General features: G+C 37.3%; 1 long non-coding RNA gene across 7 annotated transcripts; it reads left to right on the top strand.

Annotated features, from left to right (window-relative positions):
• Positions 1-115: 115 nt before the first annotated feature.
• Positions 116-11,583, top strand: LOC122408789 (uncharacterized). Of its 7 annotated transcripts, none has more exons than XR_006260541.1 (11): positions 116-773; positions 883-1,226; positions 2,099-2,280; positions 4,859-5,102; positions 6,634-6,840; positions 7,045-7,228; positions 7,690-8,068; positions 8,180-8,374; positions 9,356-9,618; positions 10,302-10,417; positions 11,420-11,583. It is a non-coding gene; the product is annotated as an uncharacterized lncRNA (long non-coding RNA). The 7 variants fall into 7 exon arrangements; XR_006260536.1 differs by having other exon boundaries at positions 117-773; positions 10,299-10,417; XR_006260537.1 differs by having other exon boundaries at positions 118-773; positions 7,690-7,836; positions 10,299-10,417.
• The last annotated feature ends 477 nt before the right edge of the window (positions 11,584-12,060 follow it).

The raw sequence follows: 12,060 nt of genomic DNA on the forward strand, positions 1-12,060 counted from the left end.
GATTGAGAGTGAAAGAAAATCGTTCGAGAGTTAATATTTTAATTGATATTAAATTATTTATAATTATAGGTGATTTAACCTAGGGTCCCTAGAACTGACGCACTTCCGGTGTGCGCAGTGAGTGTGCGCAGAGAGTGAACACCGGCAGATTGCAACTTATATTTTTGTGGATGTCAATTGTCAATACAGTGCATTTATCGCCCATTATTGGTATATTACTCATTAATCATGACGCGCGAATTAGCTACGTCAGCATATCGCGTTTTATTGAGTTCGTGATAAACTCGTTACGCAAATCATCTGATATTGTATTCTGAACCTGTACAATTTTATATCTGTATCGTCTCCGCTGTTTATGTTAACCCTCTCGCCTCTCCAACTCTTCATGTTCCCACTGAACTCTGTGCTGAAAGGGGATTTGAGAGGCGTCAAGGGCGACTTGAAAAAGCCGTTTAAAAAAGCATCGAAAGATTACGAGACCAAGTACGCGAATCGAAAAGGAAAAGAAGCAACACCAAGTACGCAGAGGCTGGCCTCATCCACTCGCAAGTTACACCCGCTAAAAATGCTGACAAAATGGAAAAGGAGGGACGGTTGAAATCAATTTATCTACGTGAAATACGTGGACAAAAGGGTAAGACGTAATGAAAACGTGTGCCAACGAGCACGATCTTCTCTCGGATCTCGAGCATGCGGTAAACAATCGTGATTTGCAACAATTGCTGCAAGTTTATGCGAGAAACGTCGACGTTGCAACACCTCTTCCCACTTCGGTGAGTAAAAATTAAAACGTTTATTATTCGTCTACGCAGAATTTTATTTTTTTTTCATTTTATTTTATTTTTTTTTTAATTTACTATTATCGTTATATTGCCGCCTCAGGACATTGGTGGAACGTTATTGCATTAACCTCACAAAAGATTACCCAGCGGAGATTCTTCTACCAGCAGTCATAGTACACTCATTATTTATTATGATGTTGACTGATCAACGATCGAATTGTTAGTCTCGCTGTGGATTTGTGCGGACTAAGTGCAACGTTTCACTTTTACTCAGAAATGGACAAAGTTAACAGCTCGACTCTACAGAGGCTACGAAACCCACCACCACCAGTGCCTTTGATGTCAAACTCATCGAGATGGAGCAACGGTTGAAACAACGAATCTTTGAGCTCCATGTGTTCCGATCATGGTATTGCCGGCAATCCTGTACCTCCACCGAGAAAGGTAAGGTTTTTTCACCTCTTCGATCACTGATAAAATATAATTCCATAACTTTTTTCCGGATCGATAATGAGACAGGAATTATTGTCATACGCACAATCAGACAAATTCTTTGTGTTTATTCGATAAAGTCATTACTTAATTACACGTTCCCGATATAATCTGTACTTTTCAAATCCTTCGTTTTTATAGGATTTAGTTGAGAAACGTACGATTGATTTTTTATGTTTTTCCTTGTTGAATTTTTTTTCTATCTCTTTCATAAGTTGAAATTTTTCTCGATGAACAGCTTGAGCACCTCATACTGATCACAAACATCGTGCATCCTTTTTTTTATCTTCATCCGCTCTATGAAATCATTTTTTTTTGTTCTATATGATACTTTGAGAGTAAGCTCATGGAAAGAATTTCTTTTCCCCATCTATATCCTGATCTCTCCCATCATAAAACACTCGAAAACAATTGAAAAAACGAGGGAAGACGGCGAAAGAAAATTCAATGATTTCAAAGTATGAATTTTGTCTCTGTCACACATTTAAAAGTTAATTTTTCAGTCAAACTACGTGTATTTGAATTAAACTTGAGAAATATCGTTATTTTTTGGTATTACCTTCAAAACAGCCTAAAGCTTTTAATCCAGTCGTTAAAAAGCAATACTCTAAAGGTATATAATAATGTTATGTAAAAATAAATAATACATTTTTCGATATTTCTCATTATTGAAATACGATTGCAGCTGCACCAAAACTCTGACAACATCATTTACAAACCGTTTGAAAGTAAATGAAATAATGAACATTGCGAAAAGAATTAAAAATGCAATTGAATTGTTTATTATGGGAAAATTTACGTAAAGATCGTTTTTTGTATTTCAGATTCGTTCGCAAATGTCAAACGATGGCCACACGAGATTGACCACAACTGCAATATAGTCAGTAGGGTTCTCACGGATAACAAAAACGATGCTCCCAACCAGAAAGTTGTACTGACCGAGGATACTGAACGTTTTCCCACCTAAATAGATATTTAACTCTTTGGCATTACCAATATTCAATAGGTATTATCTGGTCTTGTCTTGTCATTTCCTCACTTTTTTCGAGATTCTTTTCTAGGCATGCATGATTGTACAGGATTTTTTATGAAATGTCCTGCAATCGTTTATGTGAAAATGACCACTATTAAAACCGATGGTAAAAAGTAAACTCAAGTTTCAAACAGAATTTCAAATCGATAGTTTAACTAATACTTTTGAACCAGTATGAAATCAAAACTTTTGGAGATGAAGAAAAAATTGTGGCATTTGTTGTAACCCTGAAAGCAGATTGAAAAAAAAAACTGGATTTGCGTTCTTGAACTCGGCTTTCTATTTTGTTGATTCAAGAATTTTTTCATCCATATGTTTGGCTTGGCATAAGTAGAATGTTCGCTAATTCATCGGGCCAATAAGAAAAAAAATAGTATAAATTTATACCAAATCCGCGAGATTTGGCTAAGCGCTCCAATTGGTCAATGAAATATCACTTTATGTAATCGGCGTTGTTCGACAAATGAATGTACTGCTCCGGTATCCAATGTTTGATTCGAGCATAAAGGCACGTAATTCTTCCCTTCGGCTGGCTGCAACTCGCTTATCAACCACGACGAAGCCAATGAAACTTTGGTTCTACATTAACATACATAAATATTTTCCAAATAAATTAGTCGAAATCTCGTTTAATTAATGTATTATTTAATCAAGAGAATTGAGATTGAATCGAAATTTTTAAGTACTTTCATCCAATGAAAATATTGAAAAATTATCGAATTACCCAAATTATTTTGCGGACGAATTACACTTCCGTCGGAATATAAATGATTAAATGTGGCTCGATTTCTGTTTTCGGCGGTTTATTAATTTTAGCTTTTTGTAAATCGTCGTTCAGTTCCCATTTTGATGTGTTTCGGAGGCAGTACGCAGTAAAATGGTTTGGTTCGTACGCAACAATACCAATCAGTCTGAAATACATCAAAATTAAATTAAGTGGGATAAAATCATGTTAGGGATAATATTATCATTTTTATATAACAAAATTTCTTACCGGTATTGCACCTGATTTCCGTTGGAATCAGGAATTTGAATAAATTTCGGAATATTGGTCAGCTTGTATCTTATTCCACGCGGATCTTCTAAGATCGCTCGAACATCGCTTTCAATAAAAACGCGGATCCCCATTCGATTCGAAGTGTGGATTATTCCACAGCAATTCTCATCAGGACATTTTTTCGAAAGCTGCGGGCAAATGCGAAGAGCTGCTCCCAAGACGCCGAACCCACTTTTTTTTATGTCGTTATGATTCGGTGAAATCGACACCAATGATTGATCTTGACTACTGGAATTTGAGTTTTCGAAACATTCGTTGCACCGTTCGATCACACGCACACTCGGTTCGCACGACATGGCCTTTTTGACTAAGTTGTCAATGCTGTCAAATGCACTCACTGTGTACGAGATGATACTTTTTTCGGTTTGAACTTTCAGTGTTGCCGCGTACCACTGAGAAAGAAGTCTTGCTCGGTCGACATAGGTATTTTTAGTTATACCAGTTGTTAAAATTTGTGAAACGAAGGAAAGTGTTTTATTCTTTGAGTTCCGGATCGACGATGCATAACTGGAATGGTCTATGGCTCCGCAGATTAAAATTTGCACCAATGAATCAAATCCACAGGTGGATTCGATGAAGTAACATTTGCCGTCCATTTTCACCGACTGTTGAATCTTCGAACCATTTTCCAAGAAATAGTATATTACACACCTAGGGCAGGAAAATAAGGAAAGTCTCAGATCACATGTAATTGTCGGCCGAGGCTGACAAACATGTGGTCTGAGGCTTTACTTTTTCCTGCCCGAGGTGTGTATACGATTTTTCTGAAAAAAGTTTTGTTCCAACGTCTAGTCATAGATTTGTGGTTGATTTGGCTATTGACATATTTAATTTCCGGGAATGATGTGAAATAAGTTCCTTTTTGTTTTTCGTCATTCTCATTAGCTGCTTGCATTTCTGGATTCTCTGTTTTGGATTTATCCAAAGAGTCTACGTCGATCTTGCTGTAAGAGTGATCCCACTTATCTATCACTTCTTCAATGTGATTCAGCTCTTCATCGTTGTCGTCACCAGTGATCACTTCACTTTTCGATGCCTTTCCTCTCCAATCCTCATAGGTCATCAAATCGGAGTCATTGAAATTGTTGATTGGATCCTGAGAGTCGACCTCCGAAAAGGTGGAGACATTTTGAATAGCCATGTCCGCTAATACCTGTGACTTCTTTTGATATTTTTGGGTGTTTGCAACAAAGAGAAGCGTTCCACCAATAATATCTCTTATGTGAGTGACAATAAAACTGTCTACCCGCTGTGGTCCACTGGGGAATACTCTAGTTTTTAAGTCACTGAAGTGGCTTTCAACACAAGCCGACAATGCATGTTTTTTTCTGCGTTCAGGCATTGCAACATTTGTCCAAATGGAAAAAAGAACCGCAATTTTTTTCAACGATGCTACAAAACTAGGCAAATAGAAAACATTCATCTCGGTGCCTACTTTTTTTGCATTTGTGGCTATCGTCAATAGTTTTTCAATCCATGTTGAAATGCTTTCAGTTTCTTCAGGATTGGATTCATCACCTGGAAATTCTTCAACATCTTCATCCAACTGGACATAATTGGACTTCTCAGGTGCATGTGGTTCTTCAAGTTTCTTGAGATCAGTCCTGTTTCCAATTAAATCTTCAAGGCAGTTCCTGATTGTCAATACACTCGTCAAATCGGCTGCTGCTGGCATATCATTCTTGATCGAAATGTTGACTAGGGAGTCAGAAAATTTTTGTGCAGCTACTGTACAGAGGTACGTATAAATTTTTGCGAACGACTTCAAGTCGGACGTTTCGATAACTAATCCAACACATCTCAGAAAAAAGTGCTTAATTTCTAAGTGTACGACAGTCTTCCAACATTCCCATCCAGCAATGAAGTGTAAAATGTGTGCGACATCCACAAAAATATAAGTTGCAATCCGAAACAGTTTGTTTGCAAGTAAGCTTTCAAAGCATTGTTGAATGTAGCTCTTTAGAGTTATGTTATTGAAGCCAAGACACATTGCAAGAAGTAGAGCTCTTGAAAAATCGCAAATTGCTATTTTTGGTTTAATAGTGGTCGCTTCCATATACATAGATCCAATAATGGATAAATCCTGCTTTGTGCTTCTCTGATAACATCTGATATACCGGAAGCTTGTCAAAATTAATCACCATGCTGTATAGAAAAATGTGGCCAGATTTGGTATTGTTATTGTGATCAATTTTTTTTACCAAGCTACCTGTTGCATCAATGATCACAGTGCTGTCTTTGTTATTTTTACAATATTCAATGTACGCGTGTAACTGGGAAGGAGTCTGATACATGACATAAAAAGGTCGTGACCCAATATCCTTTATGACTCCTGCGAATTCTGGTCGGTCTGACAACTTTTCTATTGCTCCTATGAGATCTCTTCGATCAAGTGGGTCAATTCCTAAATTTCTATCGACGCACTGTTTTTCAGCTTGTCGCAATACAGTTGCATTTGGAAGATAGGGAGGTTCTGCATCCCCGAGTACCATTTCTTCCCTTGCCTGGCGTTTTCGGTAATTCGATGCTCCTTCGTGGATCAAATCTCTTTGAACGTCGATACGCCGCATTCCATTCAGCGGACGTTTAACCGATTCGTGAATGTTATTCTCATTGCGAGTGTCTCGCGTGTAGATTTTCAGGAGAACTTCTTCGTCGTCAGCCGGTTCGTTTTCAACGATCCCTTTGATCTCATTTCGGCAGACTTTCCCCTTACATTTACCCCAAATGGTAATGAAATTTGCTTTACCCGTCTCAGCCGACGAAACTCTGGCTCGTTTGAAAACATACGCACACGGTATTTTTGTTTGTCGCGATATGGCAACTGCGATTATATTCGTCCAGACTTTTTTCCGCAAACTGCGTTTACTATTAGTTGTGGAGGAAGAATCTACAACAGAAAAATGATTGCATAGATTCAAATAAAATGATCTTAGGTTTAATCATTTGTGTATGGTTGAAAATAATGTCAATTCAATTGGGAACAAATACGAATAAATTCATTGCTTGAACATAATAATCTGTTCATGTCAATTTGCCATGAATATTATAGGTCCAGATTCTAACGTTAAAATTATTCCATACTGTTCGCTCAATTGAAATTTAAAAATATTCTAAAAAAATTATACAAAAAATGTATTAAAAAAAAAAACATACTAAAAATATATCGAAAAAAATTGAATCGCGAATGGAAATTAAATTTCCATAGTTTGTCTTGTTGTATATAAATTGTATAAACTGTTGATTCATTTATTTCCCATTGTTTGCAGATAAGGAGATCGAGTACGCGGGTCAACCGATCGGTGTTGTAGTCGCCGAAACTCAGGCGCTCGCGAACGAGGCTACGAAACTAATCAAAGTCAGTCAAATTCAGAGACACTAATAAAAAAAAGCGATTGTAACAATTAAGGACGCTATTGCTTCGGGTGATAAAACTCGACTGTTCCAAACTGCACACATGTCAGCGAAGCGAAAAGGTCTCATTTTTTTCTACTTCTCTTCTTTGTACTTTTCGTATTCTCTATCAAGGCCTGCCTCACGTATTCCAAAGTTTGCAACAGTTTTTTTGTTTCGCTTGCTTCATCATAATTTTCGTTCGATTGTTTTTGGCAAACGCTCGAATAACGCTCGCATCACCATATGATTTTGGCAAATGATAAAATTTGATTTATCATTCACAGGGAACGATGCAAAGCACGTTATCAAGGGTACACCCGAGGTAGGATCTCAGTGTCACTTCACGATGGAGCCGCAGAGTTGCGTTTGCATACCGACGGAAGACGGTATTGACGTTTATCCCGCTTCGCAGTGGCTCGATTTAACTAAAGGTTCGACAGCTTCTTGCCTCGCTGTTCGAAACAACAGGTAGCTATTTCTATTGATAATATGACCGCCCGTTTTTGCTTTTTAGTCATCGTCGATCTGGCTGACAAGTATATGTGTGTATATATATATATACGTGTACCAAGTTATCATCATATATTATTATCGAACCAAGTATCGTTTGATGGAAAATGATTATGATGAAATATTATGGTGAACTCGGACAAATCGACTTTGTTCCATCGAATGGTTCAACATCGTTTTCACCAAACCATTGATAATCAATTGCGAACCGTTTGATAAATATGTCAGCTAGTTTTTTCATTCATTCTTGCGCAATCAATATTTCAATTCGTGCTCATTTTTTGTTTCATACCGGAACGAACAACGCCGTATTTTTTATTGAAACAATAAAAATCAAAATTGTTCGGCCAAAATTTTCAAGCGGCCGCATCAAGTGTCATTTCGACCTATACTCATATATAAAAAAAAACGTATTTTAGCATAAACGTCAACGTAATGCGTTTGGAGGGCGATTACGACGTCAAGACCTCGCGATCGACTCAAGAATCGTGCGCGTGCGCACTTGTAGGGCACCTGTTGAAACGACCAGTTCGGTTCATCATGACAATCGAGTAACGGTGGACAAGGTGGGCAAATTTTACTCGATGAAACAGGATTGCGAGGTCGGCGTTGACGACAACCGCCTCATACAATATCTCAATTCGGTGCATTGGGGAAATGCCGGCTATTCTTTAAACGAGTTACACGCACCATTTCTCGTTTATCACTTTTACACTTGCTACTATTTCGAAACATGTAACTATGATGAGTGCGAAGTGAAAATCAGGATACTATCCAATATCTTTCGAAGAGCACCTGGTTAGCACTCAATATTTCATTCGTTTATTGTCTATTGTCAACACGCTTCAAATCATCCGCGCGTCTATTGATTAATTATTCATTGATCTAGTGAGACTTTGCTCTTTTCAGCTTCTACGGAGGGAGCCGCAATGGCAAAGAGCATAATAGAATATATAGTTCGAAAAATTGGAAAAAAATCCGTTGGAAGTGCGCATATTGAACATGAATTCGGTGGATAAGGAAGCTCTACTATCCATGATCGAGGATATGAAGAAATCTTCAGGTTACGAAGTTCGCAAGCGAGCAGTTGAAATTTTGAACAGTGTATGTCTTTCTTTTCCTATACCTCTCGCCGCTCTCCAGTTTTTATAATCGCAAACCTCAAAGAGTATACATATCTTGGAGAATTGAAACTTCTAACCTCATACATTATTAGAAAAAAAAATATCGGTTTAAGCGGAAAGTTTTTTAGCGAGAGGAGCGAGTAAAAGATTCATTCTCTTCTCCCTACAATAAAAAAATCGTTGGAAAAAGAAGAGAATACCGTTCGCAGTGATGAAGGATCCTCTGATGTTTTGAAGATAATTTTACTCAATGATATTCGGTGGTGCATGATGGTCTAGAATGTGGTTAGGGAATTCGTACGAAGATATCAAGATAAATGAATAAATGATGCACCCCCATGTAAGATCAGTTCCAATTTTATTATTCTGTAATAAAAGTATCATTTTTTTTTCTTTCAAGGTTGCCCAAATCGCCGCTCATACTTTAAGGATTGATCTGTGCATAGTTTCCGTTAAACCCACTAATAACATGATAATTCCGAAAAATTCAGTGACAGGAGGAAGTTTAACGAGCGAATTATGCACCAATGTATATATTCATTCATTATTAACGTTGTTATTCATTCTTGCGGGTTTACTTGCTGTCTGCTTATTCATAGCACCTTAACATGCTTTCTTTACCCGTCGTATATATTCTATCCCAGACAACGATGATGGCATACAAAGAAATTTTGAAACGACTCGAGTCCATCAGACTGAAAATAGAAAAATGCCAGTTGGATGGTGTTGATGATGGCCGCTCATGCGGCCGACGTAGATTTGTACGCTCGTTACATATACGTTTCGTCATTTTCTGGTTTGTCGATTCTCAATTTTTACGATTTTTATGAGAAACCACCGACATACTCGTTTGAAACCCGTTATTTCTCGTCACAAATGAGAGTTGGAAAAAGCACAAAAATGCGCATACGAGGAACGACGAATTATTGCGAGATAAAATATTCGGTAAATCTCATTACAGGATAGCGCCGGCAACGAAGGAGCTCGAACTGAAGCCATACCCGATCTACGGCGCGATCGTAGCAGAAGTCGGGTTGAACGTGTTCACGGGTCAACATATCATACGAAGAGTCGTCGTAATTGAAGACGCGGGAATTAACCTCAACTCAGAAAGTGATTTGGGATAGGTCAAAGGAGCCTTTATTATGGGCGTCGGTTACTGGACCAGCGAAAGAATTTATCTACGATGTGGATGCCGGTGCTCTCACCAACACCAAAACTTGGGTAATGTACATTTGAAATTCTTACACCACGTGGTTTTTCTCTTGTTAGATTTTCAGCTCCTCCTTTTTTCTTCCGATTTCAAACTTTCTGTAAGGATGTGCTTTCGCCAAATAATAATTTGTTCAATATTTTATCGTAACAAAACACTGAATGGTCAAGGCTAAGATACGAAAGAAGTTCCATACCAAATTTCAGCTAGATTGAAGGTAACAGCTATGCGAAAGTACAGCCTTTCGAATTGAAACTGTTTTGGTTAAAAATTATTGAGAAAAGGAAAATGAAAATCAAGTTCCGACGCGCATCAATACGCGTTTGCTTATTCCGGATTAGATTCGTATTTGTAAATGTGCGCCTGAAATTTTTATCGCGAACTAAAACTCTTGGATGAAAACTACATTTTGCGTCCTGCTCGCACACAGTGCCAAAACTTGACCTACCTCCCTCCAATCGGCTCCGAAAAGTTCGTTTCGCGGAAAGTTTTTGCTTTTTTTTTTGTTTTCAAAATATTTCTTTTAATCTTATTTTTTTCCAAATATCTAGAGCCCTCGATTCCGTCATTGAACTTAAATTTAAAGTAATATTAACATGAAGTGGATGCATACCTTTGGGTTTCATTGTGTGCCATTCTTCGCTGGTTAATGATACGGTAAAAACTTGTCCATTTTCGCGTTCACTTTCAGAAGTTTCAGAATCTACTTCAGACTCGTAGGATTCTTCTAAAGTAGAACCATTATCGGATTCTTCAGTCGTGCAATTGTTGTACGACGGAATCGAAATGCCCATTTCACTTCGTGCAATTGTGAGTATTTTACGACGATCTTGTACGACACTGTTGTAAACATGATGGGGAGTCCACTTTTTTTGCAAATTGTCACTGATTTCCGTCCATACTGATGAACTATATGCAGGAAGGGTGGTTGTTGAAAAATATGAAATAAATTTTTTTAAGCTGTCTACAGCTTCTTCCACTGTGACAGCGGCTTTCCGTGGCATTGCAAATTCGCTTGTTCCAACCGCGAGTACGAACACTGGTGCACCATACACGAAACAATAAAAATCACAAATAAAAAGTTCAAGCACGAAAATAATTTAAAAAAAAAAATGGATATGAATCAGAAAATCACAAAATTGAAAGAAGCTAAGCCGTTAACTGTGCAACGGGAGGCATGAGAATGAGCTCGCCTCGACGATGAGATGGGTGTATGTGGTGCACCATACAATGTATCGTACAATTCGGCGAAAACGCTTGCGATAAAACGATTTTTTAGGGAATTCGCGTTGGGTGCATGGAGAGTTGGAGTATATATTGAATGTTATATATATATATACATAGCTTTTTGAGTCGTTGCATATTTTTTCCCGGAATTCTGTTCCACCTTCTTATTTTGTCAATTTCTGAGATTTCTCAAATAGCGATCAATTGACTTCGTTGCAAAGTTCTCATTCTCGCGGATCATTTCAATCTTTTCTGAGTATCTAGATTTCCATTATTAAAACATTGAAATTTGGACATTGATAATTTTTTTTTTTTAATACTTCGAATCGTATTCCGATGTATTTGATAGAGGGTGGATGCGGGTGTGTTGGATGTACCTTAAATTAAGCAATTCGACGCTATAAGTCATTTGAAAAATGTTATATTTAATAATAATTTCGGAACAAAAGAATTGTTAATACGTCGCGTTTTTTCAACCACGCCATAAATAATTTTTGTATTTGTTTAGTTTTAGGACGAATTCTATAAAATAAACGAAAAATTTTTTCTCTAATTTCTAATTCATTTTCTTTTCGATTTGTTTAGATTCAATTCATCCGGATCCACGAAACCATCGGATTTTCATCTGAATCAAACTCACCGCCGTTACTACCAGTTTATTTCTGTAAGAAAAATCGTATGACTGGATTTGAATAATTACGGCTCACGTTGGCACTACAGAGGGTCAAATAAATTATAAAAGAAATTAATAATTTATTTCAGTTATTCTCAGAATTATATTTTTTTTAAATCCAAATTTACATCAGCGAAGTGATTGTGGCATCAGTTGCTTAACGATTAGTCGATCTACTCGATTTTGTTTCATTTTTCATACTGCTTTATCGGCTTCGGCTTTATTTTGAAGGGCGAAAAAATTTCCGGCTACTTTCAGCCAAATTGCATTGGTAATTCGATGCATCGACTTTCCCTGCCTCTAAATTGCACCGCACTAAAATTTCCCGTGCAGAGCAATTTATTTGGCCTGGAATTCGTTAGCACTTGTTCAAGACGACTACATTATGATTTTTATTGGGATGGTATGATTCAACGTTTTCCTCCGAGAATCTCGAGCAACGTTCACTTTAAATTACATGTAATTAAAATCCAGATTGAATGGAATTTGAAGTTTTAAGTTCCGATATGGAATCTCATATTCACACTGAAAAGTTCACTCAATTGTTAATTGA

Source organism: Venturia canescens, chromosome 4 (genome assembly GCF_019457755.1).
Source record: "Venturia canescens isolate UGA chromosome 4, ASM1945775v1, whole genome shotgun sequence".
Classification (NCBI taxonomy): Eukaryota; Metazoa; Arthropoda; class Insecta; order Hymenoptera; family Ichneumonidae; genus Venturia; species Venturia canescens.